The following is a 10,595-nucleotide window of genomic DNA, read 5'->3' on the forward strand; positions in this document are numbered from 1 at the left end:
AAAGCACGTGAAGGAGTTGCAGTTAATTAAAAAATGTTAATTTTGAAAATATGTTTTACTACTTGTTATGGAGGCCATATTGACTTTTTCTTATTTATTATAAAATTAAGAGAATCTACTCTATCTTTAAGTCAGCATTGATTATTTTAAGTAAATTGATTATTGTTACAGGTGTTATGTCAATTTTTCAATTTTATTATCAAGTTAAGAATAATCATCCTAAAAAATAACTCAAATCTACACTATTGAAAAATACTAAAATTTCACATTAATTAAAAATAAAGTCAAATTAGAATATATAGATGAGGAATAATCTTCACTCCTTGAATTAACTTTTGGAGTTGAGTTAGATCCTCTCTCTTAAAGTGTGCATATAATATATCATCTTATGCTTTTATCTCCCTTAGTATTTTTTTTTCTTAATTTCACTTTTGACTTCTTTATTTATTTAAATTTGATAAATTGTCTCTTTATTTATTTATTTTTAATTTGATTGTTTCACTATTTTATTAGTAATTTTAATTCATCTACGAAGTTAATATCTTATATTCAATGAAAGTATTGACGTAATAAAAAAGTAATCTTCGTTCATCCATGCTATGTGACAGTACAATAAAGTGTTATATCACATCTTTTATTGAATATTTGAATGTTAGTTAACACATGATCCATAATGTCTAACTAAAATAATAGACAATCAAATTCACAAAAGAAATTTGGGAGATCAAATGGTGAAATTGAAAAAATTAAAAAGAATAAAAGTGTAATTAATTTTTTAAAATGTCTCGTAACACAGTAATAAGACTGTTATACTTGCCTCTTGGCCGAGGATAAATCCAAACACAGAATACTTTACTCTTGGATGCAATGGACATTGTTAGAAAGTGATGATCATGTTTTTGCACATAATCCAAAACAAAAGCAGCTGCAGATTTTGGAGAAGACGACGTTGATTGCGCATATATATATATATATACACGCGCGCGTGTGTTTTACTAATCTCTAACTCTACCATATAAAAAAACAGGAAAATGTTCATATCTTGCATTTGTTAGTGTCAATGTCTTGTTTATAATTCCTCGTTCATCCCTCTTTTCTTGTTATCTTGGATGGCTGATTTATTTTTTAACTTTCTTATCTTCTTTCACATGCATATAAAAAACACTCATAAAATAAAACAAAATAGTGACAGGATCAATTAATACTAGTTGTCAATTTTTTATATTTAATATTTAAAAAATATTAAAAAAATTACCAATCTAACTTTTAATTAAATCACTTCATATATTTTTAATGATACATTTCAAAATTCACATAAAGTATTGGTAAGTTAGCTAGTAGTGGACTCTTATTTATATTTTAAATAATATATAATATGTTATGATAAAGTAGTAATAAATTTGTCATCTGTATGGAATTTGATAGATTGTTCTATTTTATATGAAATTTCAATTTGGCGGTTGTATTAATTTATTTCATATTTTACAAAAATTATCAAACGATGTAAATATAAAAAAAAAAAATTGACACCTAGAATTGTTCATGTTCCAATTAAATAATACTAAAAACACAAATGTTTAATATCAGCACAAAGTAAATATTTATAAAATGCTAATACAATATTACATAAATCATAAATACTAACATAATATTTTATAAATCTGAAATCGTCACAGAAAAAATACAGATAATAATGCTTCATTATTTTAAAAATGTATATATAGAAACTATCAAAACTAAGTAAATAATAATAATAATAATAATAATATAACATTTAAAAATTATACAGTAGCATTTTCACCTTTTCAAGAATTTGGCTCCCCTGAAATGAAGTTCTTCACATTAGCTAAAAAAGTGTATCCGTGATTGTTAATTAAAAAACCAACGAATGAAAATTGTGACAAAATCAAATACGTAACAAACTCTAAAACTAATTACAATTTCAATTGTTGATTTTTTCAATTGATGGTTATTATTGTATTTTATCCTTTTAAAGACATATTCTCTCGTTAGAAGTCATATCCCTTTCTCTCAATTAAACACTCTTCATCTTTCTTCGTTCATTTGAAATTGCATTTCACATATTACTCTTACAATTAGTTGAATATTTTTTCTTGATCATCTCAAACTACCATTTTTATATCTTTATTTATGTATTTGATTTTTAACTTATTAACTTTCAATATACCTTATTTTATCTCTATCTTAAATTAAATTAATTTTTCTTAAAAAAATTAATAATAGTCAAAACAACCTTATATCGCAATTTAAACCTTTTATTGTAAATTTAAAATTTATTTATATTTTAAAGATATTATTTGTTATAAATTTTGATTATATAAAAATAAATATTTATCTTATATAATACACAAGCTAGTAAATAATTCATAGGTGGGGTGAAGGGTGGCAACAATGTAGGGCCAAATAGTAAGGTGTGTCCAGGTCGCATTTAGTTAAATTCATTACATAATTCGATCAAAATTTTACGAGTTAGACTAGATTGAGTTTAAGCAATTTTCATACACACCCAACCCAAATCAATCTGATCATAAATGGATTAGGTCAAGTTGGATTAATAGGATCAGGATATTTAGTCATTTTTTTATTTTGTAAAAAATTAGAACAATATTTTTTTTTGTTTAAAACTTTCTAAGTATATAATAACTAAATGTACTCAAAAGATATTAAATTATAACAATGTTTCACTAATAGAATGAATGATTTCAATGTTAATCCAATATTTTATTTTAGATAGAAATAAAATATTATATTAACATGAGAAAACATAAATAAAATCAAGATAAATATAGAAACAACAAATTAAAAAAAAATATATGGTTTGTTTAGTTTAATAAATTATATATATGAACTAAAATTTAATGTTTTTATTTAATAATTAATTTATATATAATAATAAATATAATTATATGATATGGGTTGGGTTGATTGAGTTTAAAATAATTAAATCTGTTGCCCAATTTATTTATGAACAAGTTTTAATTAAATTAGATTGAATTTGATTTAAAAAATATAACTCATTATAATTAGATCGACTGGCCCAGGAGTATACTTGAACTCATGAATGCTCCTACCAAGTAGGGGAGGAATAGACAAGGTGGTGGCCAGGGAGAAGAGGTTTGGAAAAAAGGTAGAAGATGAAGAATGTGAAAAATGATGGTATCATATAATCACATGTGTGAGGCAAATTCATGTTAAGGTTGACACAAAGTCATTAATTATGCGTTAGTGCAAACTTAATTAGCTTACTTTAGTGTATAAAATAGGATTGGCTTAAGTTGATGTAGCTAATTAAAAATGGTCAAATTATTTAATCATATTAAATGTTAAATGGTGTCAATTAAGTCGATGCTATTAGAAATGTTATTTTTTTTATCTTCTATAACTAATGTAAAAGTGATGTTAACATCAAATCAACGTCAACTATTGTCAATATTGGCTTTTTGGGTTTTAAAAAAATTATAAAAGAATATTTGCTACAACATTGCGTTGGTTCAACCAATGCTATTAGCGCTAATGTTGAAGTCAATGCTATGTTTTAGACGTTATTTTTCGTGTTTTGTTACACTGTTAATAGTTCTATAAATCTACATGAGCTCTGAAGATTTATTAGTCATTTTTTGTTTTGAAACCTATAAAGCAGCTAATTTGCCTTCTACTTTTATTAATAAATTGTAAACATTTATTTAGAAAAATTGATGATTAATTTGCCAACGAAGTTGACTAAAGTATTAGATCAAGTAAATAATATAGACAAAAAGCTGTTGAGTGGCTTGTGGCATATGGACTAATTAAAAGTAGGGATAGTTGAACTAATTCAGAAAATTTACATAAAATAAAAACCTTCAACATCAGCTCAAACGAATTGTGATTGCAGGTTTATTATAAATTAAAGATGGTTGGATTTACTGTTGAATAACGGGAACCACCTGCATTTGCTTTACGTAAATGGCGCAATGAACAAATTTAGATTGAATTTGCCATTGTATCAACTTTTGTATGGTGAGAAACTGACTAGCAACCAACACACTTTCCTTATCTTGTGGCTGTGGCAAGCAAAACTGATTGTGATTGTGCGATATTCAGATATTAGGTGCAACTTGAACCATCTTTTGAAAGAGATGTCACCTACGGAATTAATATTTATTCAACATGCTTTTCACTTGTAAATATATTATTTTAATTTCAATGCACTGTAAGCGTTTTTTTTATAAGTCGGTACATTTGTCATTGTATTTGTTTTTTTTACAATATCAACTATAGAACATTTGAAATTATATGGTAAATATGAATTTTAAGGTAATTATTGTAAAAATATATGTCAATTTGTAATTAAAAGACTGTGCAATAAAGTATATAAAAAATTTCTCATTTATATTAAGCTTTAAAAGTAATATGGGTCTTTCAATAAAATGGCTGAAGAAAAAAACACAATAATCATATCCATTTTGTCTTCTTATTTTTTTCTATTGTTTTCTCCGTCTTTTGAGGATTTTAAAAGTGACGACATGAGTTTAATTCCTCACAAATCATTTTCTTGATCTCTCTTTTTGTTTTATATGAAAATTAAATTATATTATCAAAGTAATTAAAATTCGATATTTCCTTCTCTTATTTTTAATAATTAAAATTTTTATATGAACAAATCTGTACATTATTCACACATCTCTCTAGCTATTGATTTGATGTTGAAAATATTTTGAATTCGGTCTTACACTCTTAATTATAGACAAGAAGCTGGTTAGCTCAGTTAAAATCTTTCAAAGAAATTAATTAAATCCCTTCCATCCTTGGCATACAAGAAAGGAAGGTCCTTGGTGCGGTGGTGGCTTTGGATTTTTTTTTTCTCTTTGACACCGGCGATTCCAAAACAGACCACATATATAGTTTTTATTTTTTTACTGAGACCACATATATAGTTACTTGCATGGAATAAGTCATCAGAATTATAAACTATGGTAGAAAATTAAGTTTCATGCCTTCCCCTCACGTACTCCACCAACCTTTCTTTTCTTTTCATTACGTATTCCTCTCTTTTGTAACTGGTCCCAACTCCCAAGTGCTGAGATCGATCGATAGATATTTCTGCCACATTTTCTATGCCTAAAAGGAAAGGTAAGTAAAAACTTTGCATTACCCGAAATAAATACTCGTATATTTGTTTTCTTACCGATTGATAAGATCAAGTTTTTTACTCAATTAATTATTCTTAATTGCAACTATATTTTTAACATGTATGACTTTTACCCTCCATTTTTACATGATATATATAGATACCTTTTAACGTAAATTTCTGATGTATTGACAATATTGCAGCAATGTAATTCCTGGAATCATGCTGATCAGTTGACACGTACGTGGTGTACCATGCACTAGTTATATTATTTAGATAATATTTTTTATAACTAAGTTTTTTAACTTTCTTTATTTTATATATATATATATATATTACTCATATTATTTATCTCACACCTCTTTCTCTCTCTCTTAATTTCTCACTATTGTACACAAAATTACTGTACCAATACAAGAAAGTCGTCTAAGTAATATATAGAAGAATCAACCCAGATACCTCACAAATTAACCTTATCATTTTATTGATTTTACATTTTTAATATTTAAAATTTGATATTAATTATTTCATCAGAGTGTATGTATATCTTTTAAGTTATTTAAGAGTTTTACCCGGTTTATTTCTGTTGCTACCGATTTGACTATTATATTTTATTGAGAAGTTCTGTGAGTTTGGTCACGAAGACCCGAGCCAACAATCACACATATGATCATTCAAATTAAAGTTAATTAAATTTGTCAAGAAATTAATGTATCAGTTAGAAAGTATCAAGTGAACAAGCTATTGTTCTGTTTAGACATCTCAGACAAGAATGGTTGAGATACGTACTGAAAGAATTATCCCTATATAGTAGAGAAGTTAATCATAACAACTTTATAAGGATTTACCGATTCAATCAATTAACGGTCCATTGTGTTACTGAAAAGGAGCGCCACAAAGAAAAAGACACAGACGTTGTTTTGAGTTGATAATTAAAATAATACAGCCTTGCTTGGTTACTCTTTTAAATATGCCTCATGAATTTTCTGATAAAAGCTGGGGTACAAAATTAATGATATATACATGCAAGAACTGCTAAAATAGCTAAAGATGCATGTATGTGAAGAGGTTTAAGTATAAAAGTTAAAACGTTAATATCACCAATGAGTACAAAAAAATTATTTTTATATATATATATATATATATATTTGAAAACAACAACAGCCTGCTATTTTGGATGAGTATTTTCTACCTGCATATCATTTATACACAACAAGTCAGTTATGCAAATTAAATATCATAAATATCAATTAAGTACTACTCTTGATCAATAATCGATAGCCATCATAACTGTTATATTAAAAAAATTTAAAATGAGTATATATATTCACAAATAAATTTAATAAACGAATTAACTTTTTTAAACATTTTCGTCAAAAAACATTAGCTTAATAAAAGATTTTTATGCGATCATGCATATTTTTATATATTTCGAGACTTGTATATTTTGAGAAATTTTATTCGTATAGAAGTGTTTATATACACATTGATCTCATAAAATTATTGAGAGTGGGGGGAGGAGTAGATACACAGACTAGTAGAGGGCAATGGATTTCTGATTCCACGTATATGGTGAGTGGGATTAAAATCAAAATCAAAATCAAAACGGCAAAAAACTCATCAATCATATTATTTAGGCAACGCGACAACGCACACGTACGTACCTATCATTCTGAAGTGGGAAGCAAAATGAGGGCATGTTGTTTATCATCAGCTTCTCCCTCCTTAAATTAAGATTCTTAATTTTCCCATGCCAGCATCTTTCTCTTCACTTTTCAGCGCTTATTTGGCTTCAGCAGTTCCATTAATTAATGTTTCGTTGTTAATTCAATATTACATATATAGTACTTTTGTGAAGTAGCTCGATCTGTAGAAAGTTAAATGCATTTTATATATATCGTGACGCTGGCTAGCTTAATGTTGATGATATAGGTCCAAGTCAATGAGAACTTAATTTCCAAAGATTTTCTTTAGTGGTTTAAGATACGGATATAATTCTAAGATTGTTCATATATACATAGTAGCACTTAGAACTTCGGATAGAAACAAAGGCAATCAATTTAGATTTTTGTTTATGAGAAAAGGGGGGGTCCTTATAACGAGAGAGATTAATTAATGCAAGCCATTGCATTGGTTCGACCCCCACTCACTTTTCTTTTTTGAAATTTATATAAGTGGAGGGGGACCAGTAATATCCATGAATAGTGCAATTTAATTTGTTGAATATTAAGAACATCGCTTACGACAAATATATGCAGCTGAAATAGTAAAGAAATAAAGAGAATGCGATCATCAAACCTTCTGTTTGTGCATATATAACAGGTATATATTGCTGAAGAATTTAAAAGGCATATATTCGATGATGAAAGTGATCTATGCATGGAGAGATATTGTATTTGTACGAAAATTTTATATGAAAAAACATGTAAGTATGTGTAACAAAAAGTTAGAGAAGGAAAAAAATAAGATAAAATTATAATGTTATAAAATATTTATTGTAGAAAATAACTTGTTAGTGTTTGCTTGCGAAAGAATTAGGTTAAGGTTAAACTTAATCAGAGTTAACGCAAAAACAACATAAGAGTTGCTTTAACAGAAAAAATATTGGTCCAAGGTTATTTGAACGAACGTGACCCTCTTACTTTTCAAAATTTGAATTGCTTTGATTTTAATTTTTTTTATTTTTCAAATATTTTGTTTAGATAAATCAATTTAAATTTCTTTCATTTTAAATTTTTTGTTTGGATAGGATAATTCAATTTTCTCCATATGCAAAATTTTAATTTTATATTTTAAATAGATGAAATTTTAATATTAAACTTTATAGAAAATAAACACAATCTAATTTTGAAATATTAATTAAAAAATATTTTCAATTTTTAATAATTTATAAATACAAAATATTGATAATTTTAATTAGGGTTATTTTGCCTAACCACAACCAGTGATGTTTGTAAACCGACATCAACCAATGTTATTTTTCGGTCGATATCAAATATAATTTTTTTGGTCAAAGTATGCCAGGAATATTTGTCAGCTGACATCAGTCAGAGCTATTTTTTGACTAACGTTAGTTGAGTCTATTTTTCAGTCGATGTTGGCTAGATTTTTTTTATCAACATCGATTAGGGTTTGTTTGGCCGACACCGGCTAGGGTCTTTTTGAACGACATTGACCAAGACTATTTTTAGCCAACGTCGACCTAAAAAATCCTAACAGACGATGATAAAAAAATCTATCCAATATCGGCTAAAAATAGCTTGGTCGATGCCGACCAATAGAACCCACCCGATGTCGGCTGAAAAACATCATTGGTCAACGTTGGCCAACAAATCCCTAGTCAAAGTTGGCTAAAAAATAGCCTTGACCAATGTCGGACAAAAAATCCTACCCAACATCAGCTATAAAATAACCTTAACTGATGTTTGCTAAAAAATACATTTGATCGATGTCAACCGAAAAAACTTTAGTGGATGTCGACTGTAAGAATCTAGTCGATGACAACTAAAAATAGTCATGCCCGATGTCAGTCAAAAATACCTAGCTGGTGTTAACAGAAAAAACCTTAGTCAACATCAACCAAAAAACCTAGCTGATGTGGTTAAGAAATAGTTGTGGCTGATGTTAGTCAGAAAATCCTAGTCGATGTCAGCAAAAAAATCCTAATCGACGTTGGCTAAGAAAATCTAGTTGACATAAGGCAAAAACCCTAGCTAACATCGGCTAAAAAATAACTCTAGCCGATATTGGCTAAAAAATAACTTTGGTTGATGTTGGCTGGAAAAACCTACCTGACGTCGACTGAAAAATCCTAATAGGTGTCTACTCAAAAGTTAGTCATGATCGATGTTAGTAGAAAAAATCTACCAAACGTCGACAAAAAAAATCATTGGTCAACATCAACTGAAAAAACCTAGATGACAATGATAAAAAAAAAAATTCTTGACAGACGTTAGCAAAAATTTCTCATGACAAACATCAATGAGAAAATAACCCTAATCAACATCATCTACAAAAAAATCTTAGTTGATATCGGCAAAAAATAGCTTTAGATGACATCATACAAAAAAATTATGACCGAAAAAACCTCGACCAACATTAGTGATAAACAACTTATATCGATATCAACCGTAAAAACTTTGATCGATCACCCGCAGTTGTGAGTGTTGGGCGAGAAATAGTCACGAGCAAGAACGTGAGTTAGAGTGAGCATCTCAAAAAAAGAAAATTCAAATTCTATATTTTTGTAGAAAATTTGAAATCTCACTGTTTTAATCAATTAAAATGATTTATAAAAATAACAAAAATTAAATCTCATTTCAAATACTCTATTTAAACAAGTTATTTTATCATAAATCATTTTAAATTTATTGAAAAAACAAATTTCCTATTAAATTGCTATATTCAAACACATTATTATAGACCATGAAATGTCACTCAACGGGATTGTTGTGTGAGTGAGGGCATAAAATAAAAGACGTGAAACTCGGTAGTGCAAGCAGAGACGTGGGTCCCACACAGAGGGCATAGAACTTGGCAGCATACGGCGAATCATTGGAATGGTACCTTCATAAATTAATAAGAAAATGGCATGACAAGGAGGGTCCTATGCAAAAATTAAAGCACTTCACCATACAAAAAATCGCCCGCCCTAGTCCAATTTTAATAACTATACCCAAATTCAACATGAGTTAAATACTAATAATAATAACACTCAATTATACTTTTGCTAGTTTTTTTTTTAATTAACTCAGTTTATGTATCTATTGGCATTGGCAGGAGGCATGAAGATTAAGTACTTATTTCACGTGATACTGAAATTTACTTAAGATATTTTTTCAACAAATACATTTTTATACGCTTCAACCTCAGAATAAATTCCTAGCTACATACTTAATGCTGAGATTTTCTTGTCATTACTTATGCTTTAATTTATATTATATGAAGTTTAAAATTCTCAATTTTTTTCTTAGCCAGCTTAACTTAAAAAAAAAATTTAACTTTTTTTTAGGGAAAACTTTTAGGCTATATATATTACTCCTAATAATACTTTGGCTACTTTTTGAGATCGGACCAAAGTTAGTCGTAGTTTTATAGTATGGTTTTTTAGATTAAAAATATTTTTTTTACCTGAATAATTACCACTGATATTTTATTGCATGGATTATTAATAATTTTATATCATACTCCAACTTTGATTAGAGAAAAAATAGTAACGTTTGTTTTGTCTCTAATGTAGTTCTCAAGAACTGATCTGCTAGGCTGCTCCTAACTATACCAGTCTCCACATTTCACTACATTTATTTATTAGTTTTTTCAAATTGCCTGCAGAGTTAGCATTAAATATTATTTATATAAAATCCATTTTTTCTGTTAAGAGCATTTTTAACGGTGTTGATATAAGCAATCCAATTTATGTTATCTTAATCTTAAGCAACTTAATTTATTTTCTCTCCAATCGATA

This window comes from Glycine soja, chromosome 1 (genome assembly GCF_004193775.1).
Source record: "Glycine soja cultivar W05 chromosome 1, ASM419377v2, whole genome shotgun sequence".
NCBI lineage: Eukaryota > Viridiplantae > Streptophyta > Magnoliopsida > Fabales > Fabaceae > Glycine > Glycine soja.